The sequence below is a fragment of the Ceratotherium simum genome, chromosome 35, assembly GCF_057802395.1.
Source record: "Ceratotherium simum simum isolate JZ-2026a chromosome 35, ASM5780239v1, whole genome shotgun sequence".
In the NCBI taxonomy this organism is placed as follows: Eukaryota; Metazoa; Chordata; class Mammalia; order Perissodactyla; family Rhinocerotidae; genus Ceratotherium; species Ceratotherium simum.
Window position 1 is genome coordinate 5756804 of NC_141934.1, and position 24233 is coordinate 5781036.

The 24233-nt window shown below is 43.8% G+C and overlaps 1 pseudogene; it reads right to left on the bottom strand.

Moving 5' to 3' along the window:
• The window catches only part of LOC101399625 (uncharacterized), a 54212-nt pseudogene extending 29979 nt beyond the window's left edge, over window positions 1-24233 (bottom strand).

Sequence of the window (24233 nt, forward strand, 5' to 3'; positions counted from 1 at the left end):
AGGAGGTGGAATCTGAAAACCAGAACATTCAGAGACACGGAATTACACTCTTTTATCATTTCCCATCAATATCTTCCCATTGGGTGCAGGACATCCAGATTCTTTGCATGGAATAACACCCCTGATTCCATCTCTGTGCCTGCAATCTCACCTGTTTGATGCTGTAATAGGATTAGAAACATAACCAGGAACAATATGTGCTACATGAAAACATTGTGACTCTTGAAAAGATCCTTTGTTTTGTCCTTTATTCTGTGAATATGTGCATTAACTGATCTCCAGATGTTAAAACAACCTTGTGTTCCTGCAGTAAATACCATTTGGTCATGGTGTGTATTCCTTTTTCTATGTTGCTGGATTAGGTTTTCTAGTAATTTTGGAGGATTTTTGTGTCTATATACATAAGGGTTATCAATCTATACTTTTCTTTCCTTGTGATCTATTTATCTAGTTTTTGTATCAGAGTGATAGTGGCCTCATAGAGTGAGGTGGTAGGTATTCTATCGCCTTCAATTTATTGGAAGAGGTTGTGAATAACTTGGTAGATATTCTTCTTTAAATATTAGATGGAATTATCCAGTGAAACCATCGGTATCTGGGTCTTTCTTTGTGGATAGTATTTGATTACTAATTTAATCTCTTTCCTTGTTGCAGACTTCATCAGGTTTTCTGTTTTTCACTTGAGTCAGTTTTAGCAATCTGTGTCTTTCTAGGAATATGTCCATTTCATCTAATTTTTTTCCATGCTGTTTTTTTACAGTATCCTTTCACAACCTTAAAGTCTTGTTTTATTTCTGTAATGTCAGTAGTAATGTCTCCTCTTTACTTCTCAGTTTTAATAATTTTCTTTTTTATTTATGATCACCTAGCTAAAGGTTTGTCAATATCTTCGATGTTTTCAAAGAACCAACATTTAATTTTGTTGATATTCCCTATTGTTTCCATTTCTTTCCTTAATTTTTCTTCTATCTTTATCATTTAATCCCTTCTCCCTCTTTTGTATCAGTTTTCTCTTCTTTTTACAGTATCGTAGAGTAGACTTTTACATTATTGATTTGAGATCATTTATATATTATGTATATGGTGCTTCTAAAGCAGTGCTAGGAGATCAATGTGTACCAGTGTGTATGAGTGTATGTCACCACTTAACATGTTCCATCTTTCCTCCACCTTCAGGAACACATGGAATGTAGTTAAAATAATTGCTTTTCTGTCCTTGTATACAAATTATAACATCTTGGCAACTTAGGGCCATTTTGGAATAAAGGATTTTTGTAATATTTATGGTTCATGTTTTCCTGGTTCTTTGCAGGAAATTTTTGATATGACACCAGCTATTGTGAGTTTTTCCTTATTGAGTCCTGCATACTGGTATTTGCCTCTATGTTTTGTTCTTTATTTTGGATTCAGTAAGATTACTTGGACATGGGTCCATCCTTTCTGACCTTGCTTGTGCACTTTCTTAGGTGGCAGCAGAGCAGCCTTTAGTCAGGGGTTAATTTTCACAACGACTGAGGCAAGTTCTCCTGACTAGTCAACCAGATGCCTTAACTAGGAGCTTTCCCCTCTGACTCAGGAACAAGCACCATATGATTGTGTGAGTGTGAGCCTGCAGAATGGTCCTCTACCATCTCTGGTGGTTCTTTCCTCAACCTCACAGTTTCCTCCCACACATGACTCATCAGTCCTCTTAGGAACATGTGCAGAAATCCAGGGTTCTCTCTCTGTGCAGATCTCTCTTCTTCCACACTCTTCCCTCTAGACGTTTATTGTCTCCTTGGTTCCCTGGAAGCCCACTGTGACTTGGAGAATTGCATGCAGGAGGATTTGGGGTGATGTCTCTGGAATGAAGCATGGAAGGAATACTGGGCAGACTTGCCATATGCTTATGGTTGAAGACTCAGCTGGCAGGCCCTGCAAGGTCATCCTGGACTGAGACAAGACCTTGGTATCTTGGCATCAGGCAGTCATGGACCTGAGTCACACTTAGAGAGGGGCAAAAGTCTGGAGGAGGCAGTTCTCCAGACAATGGCTCATCCCAGTGAAGGCACAGCTGTGAGCAGCCCGGGGCTCCCAGCAACAGTGGGTAGGTGTGTCAGGCCAGAAGGGCAGATGTAGGTGGGCACCACAATGTCCACAGCATAGTTCGTTCCATTCAGAATCCAAGGCTGCCATGCGAGCCTGGGACTTCAGTGTGGCAGCTGAATCTTAGCAGTTCTGGGGACTAACCCAGGACATGTGGGTTAAAGAGAGGCCCAGACAATTTCATATGGAAATCCCGAGATAACTCCAAGATGGATTTCTCCGTCTTTCCTTCCATCCAGACCCTCTGTCCCCAACAAATATCACAGACAAGAAAACACCATGCAGCCTTATCCTGCCAGTCAACAATCCAGCCCTGAACCACCCTCTGCAGAGCCTGCCTGGGGGGAGGGCAGCCTGGGGATCTCAGATCTGGGGACCTGGGACAGACCAGCTCATGGCTTTGCCTACAGTTCTCCTGGGGCTGGAGGAGAGTGTGACACAGATGGGAAAGGGATTTGTGATTCATTTTCCCATTAGTCTGTGCCGTTGTGAGATTCAGAACTATAAGCACCTCCAGAATGAAAATAATAATCAGTCAGCCTCATCCTCTGTCCGGGCCCCATTGCTGGTCAGGGTGGCTGTGTTCCCTGAGCTGGAGCCAGAGAATTGGTCAGGAATCCCTGAGAGCCGCTTGTTATCTCTGTAAATGACCAGCACAGGGGCATGCCCTGGCTTCTGCTGGTACCAGGAGCATAATTGCTTCCAAAGCTTCCTCCCTGGCAGATGATCCTCGCTGTCTGTCCTAAAGCCCCAGACACCGCAGGTGGCTGAGTCAGCCCAGAAGAGGCCACAGAACCTGCAAGAGAGAAGATGTGAGGTCAGTGTGAGGATGAGGGTCTCATTCCCAGAGGGCACACACCCTGCAGCCTCCCCTCTTCAGAGCTGAAGGTCAGGGCCAGGTTGCTCCCTGGTTTCTTTGGGGGCTGAGCCCTGAGGGGCAACGCCTGTGCAGAGAGTGAGGAGGGGGAGCAGGAGACGGGTCCAAGCCATGGTGGAGATGCCCCAGAGCTCTGCCTCTGAGCCCACAGCTGAGGATGTGCCTCAGGGCCTCTCTTATTCTGGAAGAAATGCAAATCTACTTCCTTCCTTTTTATGGCCTTCTCACGTATCTCTTTCCTGAGCAGAAAATGGCTCAGCTTAAAGGAGGCTGTGAAAATGGGTCCTATCCCCAAGACCTGTAGCTGAGTCCTCAGATCTCTCTCTGGTGTTGAGTGAGAAAATGCTGCCCCCTGCCCCCAGAACATGCACACACACTTCAGTCTGTGCCTTGGGCTCCCTCTCTGGGCTTGGAGAGAACCCCTCAGTCATACTCTTAGTGATGTGTCATCCATGGGGGTCAGCTGGGCAGTGCTTGAAGCAGGAGTTTGTAGGGTCAGTGGACATGCTACTGTGTGAGAGTGCAGAATTCATGATCAGATACAGAGAAAATGTTCATGTATCTCAGGCAATCATTTTTTTTTTTTAATGTTTAAAACAAAAAACGTAGGAGAAATCTTTGGGATCTAAGACTGGGCAAGATTTCTTCTATGGCACCAGAGCGTGATTCGTAAAAGGAAGATTAATACATTGAACTTCATCAAAATTAATATCTTTTGCTTTGTAAACTTTCTAAAGAGAATGAAAAAATCAAGTAACAGCAGAAGATATTTGCGTATCACAAATCCAATGAAGGACTAGTGTGTAGAGTATATAATGAATTTTCAAAACTTAACAGTAAACATCAAATCCATTCAGAAAATGGTCAAAGAACAAGAATGAACATTTCATGGAAGCAGATATAGAGATTGCAAAGAGCTCATGAAAAGATGTGCCTTGTCATCCATGAGGGAAATGCACATGAAAACCATGGGGAAACATCCCTACATCCCTATCAGAGTGGCTGCAATACAGACAGTGACAGTTCTAAATGCTGGCAAAGAAACTGGATCAGTCCTGCCTGCTGATGAGAGTGTGAAATAGTACAGCAACTTGGCAGAAGGGTATGACAGCTTCTTAAAAATCTCAACTCGTGGTTTCCATACAACCTAGCAACTGTACTCTTAGACATTTATTTCAGAAAAAATGAAAACTTATGTTCACAGAGACACTATACAGAAATGGTCATACCCACAAATGCATAGTAGCCCCAAAGTGAGAACAATCGAGATGTCCTCAATAGGTAGACACGTAAATAGACCTCAGTATACCAGCACCATGGGATACTACTCAACAATGTAAAAGGAATGAGCTCTTAGTGCACACACCAATTTTGATGAATGTAGAAGTACTATGCAGAGTAAAATCTGCCAATCCCAAAGCCTACATACTATAGGACTCTATTTTTTCTATTTCTACATTTAATTTATAAAAAAGCCAAACTTTAGAAATGGGAAATCAATTAGTGGATGCCAGAGGTTAGGGATGGTGAAGGGTACCTCAGAGGGAGAAAGATAACCTGAGGGATGTTGGTGGAGATGGAACTGTTTTGTATCTTGACTGGTGAAGTGGACATATGAACCTACTCATGGCATAAAATCACACTGAACTAAATCCCCCCCTACACACACACACAAATGAGTACAAGTCAGCTGGGGAATCTGAATTTGAAAATGGACAAAGATTTGGCCAAACTCTTCACCAAACAAAATACGTAGATGACAAATGAGCAGCTGAAAAGATGCTCAACATCACACGTCACTAAGAAAACAAAAATTAAAAACATAATGAGATACCACGACAGATACATTAAAAAGGCTTAAATAAAACCTAACAATCTAGTGTTAATGAAGACGAGGAACGGCTGGAAGTCTCATAAATGCCTGGTGATAATGAAAGGGCAGAATCAATCATCCACGTTGGAAACAGTTTGGCAATTTCTGAGAATGGTCGACATACATCTCCCATATGACCCACAAACCCCATTCCCAGGTATTCACCTGAGTGAAATAAAAACTTATGTCCACACAAAAACCTCTAATAAATGTTATAAAGGTTTTACTTGAAATTGCCAAAGTGTGGAAACTGGAAACTACCTAAATGTTACCTCACTGGGGAATGGATAAACAAAATGTTGGTTCATCCCTGCAAAGAAATTCTATTCACAAGGAGAATGGAATGGACTATTGACCTACATAGACGCATACATAGCAACATAGACACATTGGAAATGCATTATGATGAGTGAAGGAAGCCAGAACCAAAAGGCTACCGTGTATGACTCCATTTATAGGATGTTCTTGAGAAGACCCAACTATAGGGACAGACAACAGATCAGGAGTTGTGGGGTGGGGGGTGGAAGGAGGGAGTGATTACCAAGAGGGCTGAGGTATTTATGGACAATGATTGAACTGTTACATATCGTGATTGTAGAAGTGCTTACATCTCTGTACACTTTTATCAAAACTCACAGAACTGTTCACTAAAAAGCATGGATTTTAATGAATGTAAATTATAGTGTAATAAGAAACAGAAAAAGAAAAACTAAATTGTAGCAGATGAAGTTTCCCAGGAGCCAACTCTCACTTAGAGACTAGTGTGCAGGATGTCTAGATGGACCAGGGAACACACCCTGAGGACAAGAAGGGATGAAGGGAGTGGATGTGTGTGAAGGCAGACGTTGATCTGTGAATTAGTCACAGCCAGTCTCATGGTAGAACTGTCAGGGCTCTGGCGCTGTGTGTGCTCTTCAGATCCTACTGAATGGGGTGGGGCCCTGTCTCTATCCCACCACAGGCAAATGTCACTAGACTCAAGCTGCCACCAGGAAGGGGAGTGTCCCCGCTGTGCCAACTCTCTTCAGCAGAAGCAAGTCCTGGAGCTGTGGCTGCCGACACTCCAGTATCTGGGGAATGAGGACTCCATCCTGCAGGGGAGAGGCCAGGATTCTGGTTGTCACACAGGACACCCAGGACAGTGACAGACACAATGTCATTAGTTTTGGTACTATGACCATTGAGGAATAAAGACTCTCTCTCTCTCTCACACACACACACACACACACTCACTCACACACACACAAAAGAAAAATTGACAGGAAAAGACAATGAGAGAAGAGTGCATGTAAAAGGAACAGCACAGGATAAAGATGTACTGGAAGAACTAAATAAAACCTGACTAATGAGAGAAATCCAGAGAAAGAGAGACAGAGGTAGTCAGAGACAGAGACAGACAGACAGAGAGTGAGAGATGCAGGAGGAGCCAGAGAGGGTGGTACCCCTCCTCCAGCACACTCTTACCTCCGCCCACCTGCCTGGCCTCCTCGGTCCACTCACAGCCACAGCAGCTCCAAGGTGCCTCCACACGCAGGTCCTGTGACCTGTTTCAGCTGCTCCCTGGACTGATTTGTCAACAGTTCCTCAGGCTTTAGAGATCCCTCCAATGTTACAATGACATGACATGAAGTCCATCCTCGAGACTCTGCTAAGGCCACAGCGACAAGGAATTTTGACATAAACTGTTACTCCAGGTCTCAGGATCACCTGGCATCTGTGAGGACAAGTGCATGGGTGTGAACACAGCACAAATGGACACTGCAAGGGTTAGTCACTTTCACGTGACCTGAGCCCACAGTGGTCTCTGATGAGACCCTGCTCCTGTCGTAAACTTGACCATAAGAAATGGCCTCTAATGGGCCTTTGGTCTCTCTCTGACAAGGCTTTGTAGTGGCAGCTCCCTCACTGCTGGGTCACCATCTAAGTACAACAGGGGATGATCTTTATCTTCCTCCCTTTTCCATTCTCTGTCATCTCTTCTAGCTTTGATCTGTCCCTTGATCTGTCCATCAGAGGTTACTGCTGGCCTTGTTTCAAGTTGGTAGCACACAAGGCCCAGGTGGACATGGATGTGGGGTGGTCCACACTGGGGTTTGGCTTTGTTTCTCTATGGTCCTTGCGACTCCCTTGCCTACAATATAAGTGGTGGAGGAAACTCCCCACTGGAGTGACTTATGGGAGGTCTTGTTGGGGACAAAGTCAGTGCAAACCCTTGCAGAGATCAAGACTTTACTGGAGTGGGGAGTATGGGAGATGGCCCTGTGACCCTTGTGACTCAGCCCACCACAGGCTGACACACGTCACTGCAGGACTGAGCCCTGAAACCCATCTCTTCTCCTGTATGCCTGTCTCGTCCCTTCCCAGGAGACCCCCTCCTCCTCTCCTGCCAACTTAGGCCATGGACAGGCTCTGGACTCTCTATCTCTGAGCTCAGTCATTGGGGAGACTAGCCTGACATTCTGGGGTTCAACCCTGTAATCCCACCTTACCCTACTCACATCAGTGCCCAGGATTACTTGGTCAATAGTGTTGCTCCATCTTGACACAAGGTATGGGTGTGTTTGAAAGATGCTTATTTTCAGATTCCATAAAAGCTATGGAGGAATCCAACACATCCAGGAAACCTGCCCCCTACCAATGCATTTGAGGCAAATCACCCACGGGGTGACACTCAGGGAGTCAACATATTTTCCACCTGAGTGTCTCCCATCCCCCATGCCTTGCTGCTGTCCCAGTAAATGTGGTCCTGGTATGTACTTGGAAAAGTCCTGTGGGCAAGATGTGGAGCCATTTTGGCACCATAAGCTGAGAATCTCCCACAGCTGGAGAAGCCCAATCCGTGCTCCTTGTTGGCCCTGCCACAGATCTCTTAACCTGGGCCCCGCTTCTGTGCTGGACCCCAGCTCAACACCCACCACAGGCTTCAAGTCTCTCTGTCCTGCCTCCCCTGAGGTCCAAATGCTTCCTGCTGAACTTTCAACCCTGACGGCAGTCCTGCTGTACACCATGGTGCACCTGGAGTCATGACATTAGCTACAGATGATTTCCAGAATCCCCACTGGAACCCTGAGATCAATGTCCCTGTCCCGAGCAGAGGCCCACGCTGGGAGTGTAGAGCACAATGTTTATTTGGGACCTTGGCCAAGCTGAGATGGTCATCTCAGTCCAACCACTCTCTGACCTTTCTTTACCTGCTTGGGCTGGTCTGGTCTCTCCTAGCAACATCTCTACAGGTCTGTGGTGGAGGAAACAAAATAAGGGGTTGTCAAAATGATCTAATTTATGACCTGTGTCTGCCTCACTCTAGCAGTGGCTTGAGGAGGAGGTCTAGGCTGTTGGATTTGGCAAGGAGAAGAGTTAAAGGTCTCAGGGTCCTAGGAGGGACAGGGAGCAGCTCACCCTTAGTCCTTGTGGAGAAGAGGGAGGAGGAGGTTTTAGCTTCACATCCCTTTGTCTGTGTCACTATGGCTTACCTGACCTGTCCATCAATTATATGCCTCTCACTACAGTGATGTTCAACCTCATCCTCAGACTGGATGTTGGAGATGGTTAAGTAGCAGTCAGCCGCAGAGATGGAGCCTGAGAACCTGTCAGGGATGCCCTCCCCCTTGCTGTTGCTTTTATCACTGTTCACCTTGATCACGTACCCAGGGGCCTTCCCTGGTCTCTGTTGATACAGTGAATGATGTAGTTGCTGTGCTCACTGCTCAGAGTGCATGTTGGCTTGGCCAAGGCTCCCAGGGAGGCAGATGCAGATGCGAGCTGGGTCAGCACAGGCAGCGCACAGAGAGTTGGAAACAGAAAACACAAGAATGATGCTGAATGCCCCGAGAGAGGAGAGATGTCCCTGGGGACTGTGCTTGGAGGGAAATGTCAAGGAGAGAGACCCTTGAGTGCCCTGGGACAGTGTGACCTGTGGAGAAAATGAGGGGCAAGAGGTGGAAGGGAACCCAGTCCATTGTCTGGGGGGCTTCCAGGAGCTCTGCCCTTAGCCTGCCCAACTGGACTGGTCTCTCCTAGCTCCAGACTCTCCTCTCTTCCTGCCCCTCAAGAAGTGAGTGGCACTGAATGCATATCTGTTCTTCATTCCCTCTAAGCCCTGAGCCTTAAGACCTCCAGCTGGTAATGTCCTGAGGTCAGAAGAAGGGCCAGGTGTCGGTTTCAGAGTGTGAGGTTGATTCTATCCAATAGAAGTATCTACAAAGGAAGCATCAGTCACTCTCTTTACACTTGAGCACAGCCCAGGGGACTTGGAATTATTATGGTACCCAAACCATGACCCACAGTGCCCCCTGGTGCTGCCAGAAGGAATGTCATCCTACATGTACAGCTAGTTCAACACAATGACTCTTTCTTAGCCCTCAATAGATGCCCAACCTTTGGTCAGTGTAGACATGCCCCCCCTCAACCAGACATAACAATAACCCCCCAGCAGCCCTCTGCTTATGGTCAGCCTCTCCTCCAGGCTGGTGAGGAGGGAACCATCATTGTGAGGTGAAATGATTTTCCCAGTCCCCCAGACAGTGAGGAGTGAGTCAAGATTCCAATTCAGGAGACTGACCTCAGAGCCTGACCTGTGAGCCTTGCCCTACCTGCCCCTAACCACACCCCATGTCCTCCTCCTCCTTCATCCAAGCCCTCCTGGGCCTCCTGTCACTACCCTCTCTTCTGTATTCAGGTGCTCCTCCTCCCTGAGTCTGTTCTGAAGACTGCTCAGATCTTCATGGTGCTGGAATCTGTGTGCCCATGGAAACACAATTCTCTCTGTGGACAGAGATGGGGAGGCTCCCTCTGCCCTCGCCAAGGCAGAGAACACAGGAACATGTATCAGCGGGATGTTGGGGAAATCATATGCTTGGTCAGGTTCCTCCTGTCAGGCTCAGCTCCTGACAAATTAGGATCATGATCCTTTTCTAACTTGATAGATATCAGTGAGTTTGGACAACTGTCAGAGAAGGACCAGAAACCTTTTATTTATAATAAACATGATAGCAAGATGCATTTTTCACCTAACATCCTGAAGAAATGTGTTTATTTTCAAACCTGGTATTGCTGAGGATGTGACGACACTAATTCACTGACAAATTCTGGAGACGTTGTTCACAGAAATAACGTGTGAAGCACTGTGCTGATACCTGTGCACAGACAGGAGACCCATGTGCTCACTCCTCAGAGTTTGGTCTGAAGAGAGCATTGAAGGTGAGACGAGGGCCACATGCCTCAGACACGTGCACCACTGTTCCCGCTGAGCGTGTTACACACGGCTCCTCTCCAACTTCCCACCTCGATGCCTCCTCTCCTCACACTTCACCCCTCAGAGTCTGCCCCACGGGGCCCTGCTGGCCACTCCCCAGGCCAGTTCTGACCCCTTTGCTTCTGGGTCTCATTACAACATGGAGGGAACTTGTTAGTAGATCCTGGGAGAATTGACCTTCATAAAAGTGATCAGTGTTGGTGAATTGGGCAAATATATCTCTTTGTGGAGAATATCAGGTCATCTAAGTTCAAGAAGCTATTCCTTAGGATCAGCCATCCTATGCACAAAATATTACTTTATGACATTTCAAGAGGTTTATGGAAATGATCTTCCCACTGAAGAGAAAGTTGCAGCAATATTCATAATACTATTCACACAGACTTTTGTCTTTTTCCACAGTGACTAATAATGAAAATGTATTTGATGGCTCAGATTCATCTTTAAAAATGTAAAAAAAAATAAAATAATAAAAATTTAAAAAGTTTTATTTTTTTCAAAGATTTGCCCTGAGTTAACATCTGTTGTCAATCTTCCTCTTGTTTTGTTTTTTCCTCCCCAAAGCCCCAGTACATGGTTGTATATCCTAGTTGTATGTCATTCTAGTTCTTCTATGTGAGGTGCCACCAAAGCAAGGCAACTGGTGGATGGTGGTGTTCTGCAACCGGGAAATGAACCAGGGCCACAGAAACATGAGCACCAAAGTTTTAACCACTTGGCCTTCATGGCTGGCCTTTGTAGCTGTATTTAATATCTTATCTTTAAGAACAGAAGTAGTGTAGACGTATGTTATAAAAATTCCCTTGTTTCTGGATATCCTCAATACTCCTGGTTTTGTTGGAAAGTGGAGCAGCCATTCCTCCCCAGTGAGGCTCTGTCATGGGACCCTCCATCGCCCCCTCGTGCCAATGAGTACATCCTGCAGGGACAGGTACCCCAGGGAAACCTCATCCATCTAACCTGCTCTGTCCACAGGGTGGACACAAGCCACATGTGGCTGCTGAGCACGAATGTGTGTAGTCCCAGTGGAGACGTGCTGTAGTTCTGACATACCCACCACATTTCAAAGATGTAGCACAAAAATAACGCAAAATATTTCAATATTTTATATTTAATTCTTATTGAAATGATATATTTAAACTGAGTTAAACAAAATATATTATGAAAATCAATTCCACCTGTTTCTCTTCATTTTAAAATTTGGCTACTGAAAATTTTCGATAACAAGTGTTATTAAAATGTTCACATTTTATTTCTCTTGGACAGGGCTGAACAGAAAATTCACAAGGTCAGTCATTTCTTTTTGAAATAGGAGAGAGCACTTTCTGGTACCCTGAGGGGAGGCAAAGTCTCAGCTTTGAAAGCACAATGAGAGGCCACAGGATGATGGTGAAGCCCAGGGACTCTGGGGTCAGAAGACCTGAGTTGATGCTGGGTCGGCCACATTTTCTAGTTCTGACCTCAGGCAGGTTGCTCATCCCTCCAGGCCTCAGCTTCCCCATCTGTAAATTGGGGTGATAATGAGAATGCTTGTTCATAGAGGATTTGTGATTAAACAAGTTAGTAAATATGAAGCGCTTTGAATGGTGCTTGATACATATTAAGCACATGTGAATATTTCCTCCTCCTCCTTCTATTAATATCCTTGCTCATTATTCTTAAAGTGATACAAAGCAAAGACACTGGAATAGAGGAAGGAGGAAACTTATGAAACCTGAAGTCTTGGCTTGGGACATTTGACATTGGCAAAACTTCCTGACAGCACCAAAATACACACATACATGTACCCAGACATGCACACACACACATGCACACACAGAAGCACACACACATGCCCACAGATGCACTGCCCTTTGCACAGATCACGGGAGGCCACATCCTCCCAGCTGTCTGTCCTGTTCACGAGGCCTTTGGGCCCAGGGATGTGGTCCTGATTCTCCAACAGAGACATCATGGGATGTCCCAGCACAACTACAGCAGAACTCCTTCATGCTTGTCCAGATCTGTGATGCATGTCATTTCATCCCCATTGTCTCACTAGTCAGCCCAGCATGTGACTCCTCATCCTGGGAGGGGGGACTTAGTTCTCCAAAGACTGCAAACCTCATCTGCACAGAGGGCAGCATGCAGTCTTGAATGGTGTCAACCTAAAAAGCAAATTCTTCAGTTGTTTTACCCTCAAAATGAGTTTATTCAGGAAAAAACAGTAAAATTGCAATTTGGCATGTGCATGCTATGGCAAATGATAGGCAAATCCAGAAACAAAGGAGGGGAGCTGCTTTTATAGAGTAAAAGGGGGATAATAGAGGGGCTGTTCTAAAAAAACCCCACACAAGAGGGGCCAAATAAAACTAGAACGCCAGGCTTGTGGCAAGGAAAGAGTTTTTATTTCAGGTGACATCAGCCGGGAGACGAAAGCTCTCAAATTTGTTCCATCTCCCCAAAAGATGGGAGGCAAGGGGTTTTAAAGGTTGTGAGGGAGAGCATGTGCTGGGGTTTTAGGTAAGGGAGGGGGAGCGTGTGGACATGCTGGCTGGCACCTTCCCACCAGCTTGCATTTAAACTTGAATACTGAAGATCTTTCCCTTGACCATCTGGACTTTTCTGTAAGGCTAAATCTTGATGTCTGGACCTTGATTTCCTGGGAAAGACAGCTCACTCATATACTAAGGAGGGACAGAATGACCTGGTTAGTTTTAAACAACAGTTGATTATGCTGAATATGCACAGCTGCAGTTAGCAAAGCTTATCTCCAAGTCTTTGCTCTCTTCTTCTAGCCCAGAGAAGATTTTTTAACCTCTTCTTGCTCGGTTTCATTAGGGACTCCAAGTCCACAGCAGAGCTGAGCTGGCTCAGGAAGACCAGGACCTGCAGTTGGAGGAGAAGCAGATGAGTTTGGTGTTCCAGGACCTCTGGCAGGAAGACAGTTGTCCTTGATGCCCCCACTAAAGTAATGGGAGTCTTGTCTCACTATGGCCTGCCTGGGAGGATAAGGAAGTCACCTTTCTTTGTGTCAGACAAGTGCTCACCGTGTGACGGAGCCTGGACACTAACTAACTCAGCAAACTAACTCAGTCACCCCTAGAACTCTGCTCTCAGGGCCTCAGCAGCAGGACTGGGCTCCTTCCAGCTGCTTTGTCTCTATGATCACAACCCCTGTAGAGGGGCCTCCTGCCAAGTGGTTCCATCGCCTAAAGTGTGGATTTTCCTCCCAGGAGCCTGTCTCAAGTAGGCAGCACGATCCATCTTTTAAGCTAAGACACCTCTGTCCCCATGCCTGCTCCGTCTGGGGTCACTATCAGGAGTGATGCACGTGGTCTCCGGAGCCTTGTCCTATCCCAAAAGAACACTCTGTAGTTTTCCATGTGAGTTATGACCATGAGTATAAATGTTAAAAATTACTAGTTTTTTGGCCCTGTGCACAATCTCTCCTTCCCAGAACTGTCTAACCATGACAAAAGTACAAACGAGATATTACATGTGCTAAGAGCCACAAAAGGGGAAATACAGAGTCCAGCAAGAACCTTCAGCAAAAGTATCTCACCTGTCCAACTTATGTCACGAGTGGCCTCCTCAAGGTTGTAACTTTTATATAGAGTGAAGAAGGATAATTGAGTGTTAACCTGGTAATGATCAGTACTCTTAGGAATATTGATGAGGGGCAAAGAGCCAAGATAAACCATGGGTGGAGAAAGGGATTTATGAGGAGGACAGTAGGACCCACGGTTCCTTCAGGGCTCTAAGGCTGTAGGTTGCAGACCAAGGCTGATGCCACATGGGGTGGAAGTTCCCCTGAAGATCTGCTTCCTTATGTAGCAGGCAAGTGAGACAAGGGTCCCCTGTCTTCCACTCCTCTCCCTGGTAATGGGAAGAGAGGACAGATCTGAAAAGCTACGGAGATGCCCCAATTCCGGGATGGGGTGGACAGTAGTTGCTAGAGGCAGGATCTCAAGGTGACACACCTGCACTGTTTCAGCCTGGACTCTGGGCCATCTGGATCTCGTTTATACCTGCCTCTACTGAGCAGATCAAGTGGTATCTGAGCCCACAGATCACAGGTAGGGACAGACCCTTTGTTCTCAAGAGGCCTCAATAAGCTGAGGCCCCCAAGGACGCACTTTGCCAAGTTGTGGGAGAGAAGAGGGGCCTTATATCTTCGGCCCGAAACCTAGAAAATGTCTCACTCTAAGGGAGTTGATGACAGCACAGGGGGAAGAAGGGGAGAATGGAAAGCCTAGAATGGCTTTGGTCTCACTTCCTCATTACTAAGGAAGAGTGGGAACAAGTCCTCCTCCCCCACCCTGCATAGGAACAGCAATAATAAGCAGGCTCCTGGCTGGGCTGGAGGCAAAATATACTCAGAGAGGCTGTGCTGCCAGATTTGAAGTCTAGGGCCTGTGAGGTTTGATTGTTGACCTCATTCCTCAGTAAAGCGGGGCTGAGCCAAGTGCTGTTGCTATATGGAGACAATTATAAACCCCAGTGTCACTGCTACTTCAGCATAGGAGATGGTAACCATTGTTCAAGGGCCCCAGATGTCTAAAGAGGCTGAGTCGGGACAGAATGAGCCCTCAACCATTATGGGAGTGAGAAATATGGGCAGAGCTGAGTGCAGGGCCAAGACCCCACGGAGCCTGGGTGGGAGGGAGAGCAAGTCCCCTGTGCTGCACAGACTGTAACTTTCTGTGGTGACTCTCACCTGAGCTGTGAGTAGCAGGTGAGCAAGAATGAAGCCACTCAAAGTGTGGATCTCAGAGGACCAGCAGCACAGGCTCACCTCTGAGCTGTTAGACATGCAGATTCCCAGGGCCTTCCCTGACCCATTGCAGCTGTATCTGCATCTTGTGGAGACACTCAGGGGCCTGTGTGTTCACTAAAGTGTCAGAAGCTCTGGTCTAGGTCACCATGGAAATTTTCACTTCCTCCTGCTTGTCATCCGAAGTTCTTCCTGGGCCACCTAGGTCTTGGGACTTAATTGTCTTGCCATCATCAGCTGAACTTGATTCAGACCTAGACCCTGCAGTGATGTTGGGAAATGCTTAAGAACAGACTTTTTCACAATCCCCATGGATGGTGTGTTGGGAGGTGATGTCCTAATGGGATGTCCTGACAGAAATATGTGTTTCCTGCTCTTTCTTTGATCACACACATCTCCAGTTGATTTGGACTTTCCTACTTCCTCCACACATCATTCTGTTACCACACAAAATTTGGGTTTTCTTGCCTGATGCACACAAAATAGCGAATTATTACGGCATTAGCTTTTGAGAAAAGAAATATAGCTTTATTTTGTGAGATTGATCTACAAGCAAACAGGGGGTATGTGTCCACAGATCTTTCTCCTTGATCCAGGGCTTGGGAAACAATGTATGTGATAAGGGAAAGGTGGTCTGATGTGTTGAGATAGAAAATTGGAGGTAAAGAGAAGTGAGGTCATCAGTTATGATGATCTGTGCAAGCATTGTCAAGCTTCATGCCTCTTTATAGGACGCATGTTCACAAAATGGCAGTGTCACCATGATCTGAGGCTTGAGTTTTTAGTTCCTTGACATCAAAAAGTTCACTTATCCAACATTTGTGCATGCCCAGCTGATGGGTTGATTGTCTCAATTGACATGAACTGGACAAGGGGTCTCAGCTCCTGAAAGACAACTCTTAATCACTCTATTGATAAGATCAGGTCCGTGGAACTAGGCCTGGAGGACCCATGGCGACAAATCCCCCCTTTTTGTTGTTCATTCCTCAATCTTGAGAGATATAGGGCAAAGAACACTGAAGCTTCTTCCTGCTGATAAAGGGTGTAGGTTGTTCCATGTCACTGAACCAGTCTCTTAGTAAGATGGTGATGCACATGGGCTCCCAAAGTTAGGCCTATATTGTGTAAGCAGGTAATCAGATATTTAATAAAAAAGTATTTCTAGATAAAGGAAAAGAAAAATGAGGGTAATGGCTGGAGCAAATTATAAACAAGTTTCTGAGCCCAGGTGACTGCCAGTAGGGAAGATTTCTAGATGCTAGGGTGGAAACTTCTTTTGCAATTTGAAATGCCTCTCATGATGTTATTTGGTGTTCAGGTATCTTTCTGAGTGGCTTACACAGCAACAGGCATGAATCTATCTTAAGTTTATAACAAGTTGTCCAGCTTCAGTTCACAGGGCTTCAGGAAAAAGGATGGTTTCAGTTCTCAACGATTCCAAATGAAAATGATGGGAGAAAATTGAAAACATTAGTTTGGAGATTTGTAGCTGGATATTTCAGTATACTAGACGAATTCAGGATCCAGTCTAGTTTACAGATAGAAAACAAAATCCTCAAAGACAATTAACAGTACTAGAATCTAATATCCATGAATGTGTACTACAGTTTTTATTGGAACATAATTTTTCTCTCTAAAATCGCCTGCATTTTTACTAAAGATAGACAAATTAGGACTAATTGGTTGGCAAAGTAAGTTTAGTTTTAATAAAGTTGGTACAATTATTTACATAAGTATAGCAAGAATAGCAACTGGTCATATAGGCTCTTTTAAATCTGCTTTGCTGGAACTTTCCATACAGAATCTTAGATTGAAATTTAAAGGCCTCTTGAGACCAGGAAACCAAAGGACTTGTCATTAGACTCCTCCTGCAATACCTATAGATTTGGGTGAAATCCTCTCTTCTGATGTTCCCCAAAATACTGTGAGGTTCTTTGTACCTGCCCGGGAAGTGACCCTGTTTACTCAACTAATCAGGTTTGTGGGAACCCTGTAAGCAAGGTACCAGGCCAATATTTCCAAGTGGCTTTATTCCATAAAGTCCAAGCTTTGTTCGTCAAAGCTGTCTGGTATATCTGAGTCTATGTATGTTTCTCTCAAATATGACATTCCAGGCAAAGCCTTGGTGATATAAATAGTGTTGACAATTGTGCTATGCTATAAGGACATCCGATTCTTATTGAACTTATGCAAGTAATTATATTGCCATGAAAATAAGAATACTCACTCATCAAGAGTTTGCAAATTGTGGAGGGATCAGGTAGGAAGAGAAAGATAAATGTTTCAGTTCTGATTACAAAGGTATAATTTACCAAATTGCTATAAGTCATAGTTACCTTAAGAGAAAAGAGAAAAAAGTTTGCCTAAATCTGGAAAAATAAAACATTAAAAATCAGCACTATCTCAAATGAAAAGTAATAAAAATTATAATCATTCTCTCAGGTCATTCAGTCCTGTGTAATCAAATCTTGACCTTAATCTTCTGTTATCAGTTTTATGAGGGCATCAATTTCTCCATTAGAGTTGTGTAATTTCTTACCCAGCTCAGTTTCATAATCTGAAAGTTTATCAGGAACTTGCATTCTCGAACAAGTGTCAGAGTTCTTTCCATGAATCTCTCTGAAGATGAAATACATCTGCAAAAACAGCAGAGCAAAACAACGTTCTGCAAATGACAAAAGACTCTGAACGGGCAACTGACAAAGAAACTTGGCTATTTCTGTGACATATAACACTTCAACATAGTAACCAGAATTATGGCTGACAACCAGGACAGATCAGAATTTTAGGAATGTTATATACTTTTTATAAACACTTATATTAATAACATTCATCCACACAATATAACCTAAGAAGGTTTATCATCATTTATTTGACAGTGCTTCCCATGTAATTTAACATACCAAACACACCTAATTAGTTTAATATCTCCTGCTTTATAGAAAGAGTGAAAAAATTCTTTAAGTGGTCCTAGGGTCCCACTGGAAATTCTCAAAGTTTGAATTTTGGGGAAAGTTGTCAAAAATATCAAAACATCAAATATCAAAACTGTTTTAAAACAGTCAAATAGGAAACAACGCTCACTGTGAAGCAATGCTTAGTTTAGTTTCTCTGTAATAAGAAGCCAAAAGTAGATAAACATGTTTAGCAATAATGTTTCAGTATTTTGTCTTATTTGAAAAGGACCTAGATATACGATGAATTTTTTATCATTTACTTTCACCTAGCAAAACTTCAAAGTTTCAAGTTACCAGAGATTTTGGAAGTTAGTTTAATACACATGACATAACACATAATGATTATTAAAAAGTTCCCCCCATACTTTTATGTTTTTCAGATCTATTTAGTTTACTTGTTCCCAGGAATTATTCAGATTGTCTACAAAACTTCATGAGACAGTAGGCAAAGTCAGCTATCATTTTAAGTTATAATTTTTGCTAGTGAGTTTTGTAACAGAGATAATGTGAGGTTATTTGACCAATAAATGTAAAATAAAGGCTACATGTCTGCATCATATCCAATGGTGATGACTCTGAGGACATGTCCAGTTTAATCAAACCAACAATCCTGAATAAACTTTTATTTACAAAGATTATTTTATAACATGTTAGCTTGAAAATCATTTGGGTTAGTTTCCAATACATTTCTATAAGCACTTACTTTAAGCCAATTAAATAGAGCTTTTAGAAATTATACTATTTGGAGGTAGAAAATATCACTCACATATATATGTATACAATAGACACACATAGAGAGAGACTTCACAGCTAATGTTTTAAAATTATTGGCATGAAGCAGGTAAAGTAATATAAGGCTAACTAGTTATGAGAAGATAATTTAATCAAAATTGTGCTTCAGGGTTTTTCCACTAATATTTGTGGAGAAGACATTTAAGACGCAAGATTTTGGATGGGGTGCTCTTATGGCCGTTTCTCTCTCTCTTTTTTTTTTGTTTCTTCAGTCTTAGGAATTCGTGATGTGCTAGATAACAGTTCTCAGAGAGGCTACAAGATTTTTGAGGTAAAGGAAATGTGTGGAAGCTGAACCGCCTATAGAGTTACATTTCAAGTTTTGCAAGGATTTTTTTTTTTAATGAGAGTTGTTATAATTCCTCAGAAATTGAGTTGTAACTTAAATGACATTATAAGTTTATCTGCCTGTCCATCTATATCATCCCTAATTTCCTTCTTTCCCTCTGTGTGCTTAGTTTTATTTTAACTTAGAAAAGAATACCTAAAAATATTCCTATCAGGCTCTGAATATCAGCTTCCGGTTTGGCTGAATTTCTGACCATAATTTGCTAATTCCTTTCAAATATCTTGTCAGGTTTCAGCTGGGATGACTAGTAAATATACTTGGCTGTATTGAACAGTAGTTTTCCAGAAAATCTCTCAGAGTCTCATTAACTCTGGGAGTAGATTACACGAGTGTCTGTAACTCAAGACCAAATGTACTTTTCTTTTATGTAACTTTTATAACTTAATTTTGTATTAGCTTTCTGCAACAAAACTTTCAATAATGTTATCTTGGAATTCTGAAGTTTTTGCCTTTAAGTGCACTTTTAAATGATGTTATCTAATCAGAATTTTCCTTCTAGGGGCCAATGTAATTCTCCTGAGGCTGATGGCAGTTTGGTAGGAGCCTTAGCCACAAAAGCGAGTGCAACCCACATTTCTGTCTAACTATCTCTGACTGCAAAATAGGGTACAACCACGTTTTGTCTGGCCATATTTTGGGCACCTCCAATCTGATGATTGTTAAGCCAAGCCCCCCATGACACTAAGCACACTTGGTAAGATTCTGCAGTTCTTGGTAAATGATTCACTTTCTGGGACCTTTAGGTTTTGAGTAATTGTGCCAGCATATGGAGCACTTGACTCTTTAAAGATTAAAGAATATTCCTTATTCCTTGGTTTGGAGGCTCAAAACGAGCCCCAAATGGCCACTATAATTTTAAATTATCTCATGTTATCTTGCCAACTGTTTACAGTTGTCCCCATTTTAGGGGGCTTTTCCCAAGGTGGCCACAACAAACAAGGTAATTTCTAAAGCGAGTTTGTTATGGTCATCGAGAAACTCAGTCCCCAAAACAGCCAATACAATTTGGACAAACATTAACACACAATACAATTCTATATACAACACAGAGAAAAATACTAGCTAGAATTCCAGGAGCAAGTCAGAAACAGTGGCAGGAGTTGCTCAGAACCAGGAATAGCCCACAACCAGTGCTAGGAGCTACTCAGGAGCAACTTCACGAGCAGGCCTTTTGTCTTGCTTCTAATTATCTTGTGGGGCTCAGGCCCAAGGTTTGCAGATCAGCCTGCCAGGATTCCCCAAAATAGAGGTAAATTTATATTTCTAGGAAGTCAAACCATAGAGACAAGGTAAAGTACAGTCACTTTCTTGAAGTTACTCTTCCAGATCCCAGAGATGTCTTGATCCAGAAGCTGTTTCTTCTCCCAAAAGAAAAAAAAATGCCTTGGGGCCTGGAGTATCACAGTGTAAAATGGAAATTTGATCAGCTGAGCCTCTAGACACACTAGTCTAGGCAGATACTTCAGGTCAATGAAAAGACTCTGCACCCAGCTGGGGCTTTCAGAGCCTCAGGGGCACAGTCACAGGACTCAGTCACTTCCTGGTTGCCAAAAATTGCTTCTGCACAAAATTGGGGTTTTCTTGGCTGATGCACATTAAAAAAGACAATTGTTGTGGTGTGTCACCAGAATTTGGGAAAAGAAATGTAGCTGAATGTTGTGAGATGGATCTGCAGGAGACAAGGGGCTTGTGCCCTAAGATCTGTATCCCCAACTCAGTGCATGGGGCACAATTAATGGGACGAAGGGCAGGGCGGTCTGAAGTGTGGAGACAGATTATTGGAGGTAAGAAGTGAGATAATTGATGATCTGTGCAAATATAGTCAAGTCTCATGCCTTTTCATAGGACACATGTTCACAAAATGGTGGTGTTATCATGATCTGAGGGTGGAGTTTTTAGCTCCTTGAATTCAAAGAGGTCACTTATCAGGCATTTTCACAGGTCTAGTTGATGCTTTTGTGGCCTCAACCAGCCTGTACTGGACAAGAGGTCTCAAGTTCCTGAAAGACAATTCTTAATTACCCTGTTGATAAGATGGGGTCAGTTGAAACGGTCCTGGAGGGGCCGTGGTTACAGTGCTCTCTTCTGTCTTCTAGTTTCTATATGTTTTTCTCTCTGACTGAAACCCTTCCCCTGCCCCTCATCATGCCTGAATCCTAGTCACTCTTTCATTCTGTGTCCATATCACGCATCTAGGAAGTGGCATCTGAACACCAGAACATTCAGAAACACAAATTACACTCCTTTCTTATTTATCATCAATAATCTCACATTTGGGTGTGGGACAGTCAGATCTTTTTCATGGACTAACAACCCCATCCCATCTCTGCACCTCCAATCATACCTGCTTGATGCTCTAATAAAACTAGAAACACAACCATATCAATGTGGGCTGCATGAAAACATTGTGAGTCTAAGAAGATCATGACTTTTGCCCTTTATTCTATTAATGTGTTGCAATCCAACAATTGATTTCCAGGTGTTAAAACAACCTTGCGTTCCTACAATAAATATTGTTTGATCATGTTGTGTATTCCTTTTTCTGTGTCGCTGGATAAGGTTTTCTAGTAATTTGTAGAGGTTTTTTGTGTGTGTGTCTGTATCCAAAAGGGTTATTGATCTGTACTTTTCCTTCCTTATGATCTATTTATCTGGTTTTGGTGTAAGAGTCATAGTGGCCTCATAGAGTGAAGTGGTAAGTGTTCTAGCCCCTTCTATTTTTTGGAAGAGATTGTGAATAACTTGGTAGTAATTCTTCTTTAAATATTTGATGGAATTCTCCTGTGAAACCATCTGAGTCTAGGTCTTTCTTTCTTGGTAGTTTTTGATAATTAATTTAATCTCTTTCCTTTTTACAGACTTCATCAGGTTTTCTAGTTTTTTCATGAGTTAGTTTTAGTAATCTGTGTCTTTCTGGGAATTTGTCCATTTCATATCATTATTAGCTTACAATTTTATAGGATTCCCTGACAACCTTAAATTAGTAATGGCTCCTATTTACTTCTCAGTTTTGGTAATTTGCTTTTTTATTAATGATCAGGTTACTCAAAGGTTTGTCAATATTCTTGATGTTTTCAAAAAACCAACTTTTGTTTTATTGATTCCCTCTTATTTTTTCTATTTATTTCCTTAACTTCCACTCTATCTTTATCATTTACTTTCTTCTGCCTGCTTTTGTTCAGTTTCCTCTTTGTACAGTATCTTAGGGTGGACTGTTACATTATTGGTTTGAAATCATTTGTATATTATATGTGCCGCACTTCTAAAGCAGTGCTCGGTGATCAATGTATACCTGTGTTTTCATGTATATGTCACCATTTAATATGTTCAGTGTTGCCTGTATCCTCATAAACACATGGAATATCGTTGTCATTATTACTTTCATATACTTGTCTATAAGTTACATTGTTTGGTCCATTTCAGGGCCAATTAAATTAATGATTTTTGAACTCATTATAGCTCTTATTTTCCTGATTCTTTGTAAGATAGTTTTGTTTGGATGCCAGGTTTTGCGAATTTTTCTTTCTTGGGTCCTCCATACTCACAATTCTCATGTTTTTGTTTCTTATTTCGGATTCAGTAAAATGACTGGAACACAGCTCCATCCATTCTCAATTTGCTTGTGCAATTTCGTAGGTGGCAGCAGAGGAGACTTTATTCCGGTGCTAATGTTCCCCACCAATGACACAACTTCTCCTGACTAGTTAACCTGATGCCTTAACTAGGAGCTTCCCCTCTGACTGGGAACAAGCACTATATGATTGTGTGAGTGTGAGCACTGCGGAATGTTCCTCTAGTGTGTCTGGGTGGTAGTTTCCTCAACCTCATGCAGTTTCCTCCCACACATGACTCCTCAGTCCTCTTAGGAATATTTGCAGAACTCCAGGGTTCTCTCTCTGTGCAGATCCCTCTTCTTCCTTACTCTTTACTCTAGACATTTATTTTCTCTTTGGGTCCCTGGAAGCACACTGCGACATGGAGAACTGCATGCAGTAGCGTTTCAGGGGATCTCTTTGGAAGGAAGCATGGAGACAGGACTGAGCAGCCCTGCCATGTGGATAAAAATGAGGACTGAGCTGGGAGGCCATCCAAGGTCATCCTGAACTGAGGCATTACCCTGGGGTCTTGACATCAGGCAGTCATTGGACCTGAGTCACAATCAGAGAGGAGTGTAAGCTTAGGGGAGGCAATTCTCTGCAAACAAAGGTATTTCCTAGTGAGGGCACTGCTATGAACATCCAGGGATTCCCAGCAGTGATGGGTGGGTGTGTGAGCCCTGAAGAGGGGATCCATGGAGACACTACCGAGTCCACTACCTTAATTTGACCCATTCAGAGTCTCAGGCTGCTGTGGAAGTCAGAGGCTTCAGAGGACCAGCTGACCTCAGCAATTCTGAGCACTAACTTAGAGAAAGTGGAACAATCGGTGGCTCAGTCACTCCCAAATGGAAATACAGACAAAAGGACAAATGGCCATATATATCCCTCTGTCTGTACGTCACTCCAGGCCCTCTGAGCCCAATTCGCACCATTGCACAGGAAACACCAGTACATCCTGGTCCTACCAGCCTTAAATCCAGTCCTGATGCACCCACTGCAGAGCCTGCCTGGAGGACTGGGAGAAGAGTGCAGCTGGGGGACCTGAGATCTGGGGACCTAGGCCAGACCTGCTCATTGCTTTGTCTACAGTCCTCCTGGGGCTGGAGGAGAGTGTGACACAGATGAGAAGGGGGTTTGTGTCTCACTTCCCCATCAGCCTGTGTCACTGTGAGCATTAGCACTGCTGTCCAATGACTGGCAGTAATAGTCAGCCTCATCCTCTGTCTGGGCTCCGCTGATGGTCAGGGTGGCTGTGTTCCCTGAGTAGGAGCCTGAGAATCTGTCAGGAATCCCTGTGGGCTGGTAGTTATCACTATAGGCAACCAATACAGGGGCCTGGCCTGGCTTCTGCTGGTACCAGCTGGCAGAATAACTTCCAAAGCTGCCTCCCTGGCAGGTGATCCTGGCTGTCTGTCCCAACTCGACGGACACTTTGGCTGGCTGTGTCAGCTCAGAGGAGACGACAGAACCTGCAAGAGAGGAGAGGAGAGGTGAGTGTGAGGATGAGAGTCTCATTCCCAGAGGGCACACACCCTGCAGCCTCCCCTCTGCAGAGCTGAAGGTCGGGCCCAGGCTGCTCCCTGGTTTCTTAGGGGGCTGAGCCCTGAGTGGCAGCACCTGTGCAGAGAGTGAGGAGGGGGAGCAGGAGAGGGGTCCAGGCCATGGTGGAGACTCCCCAGAGCTCTGCCTCT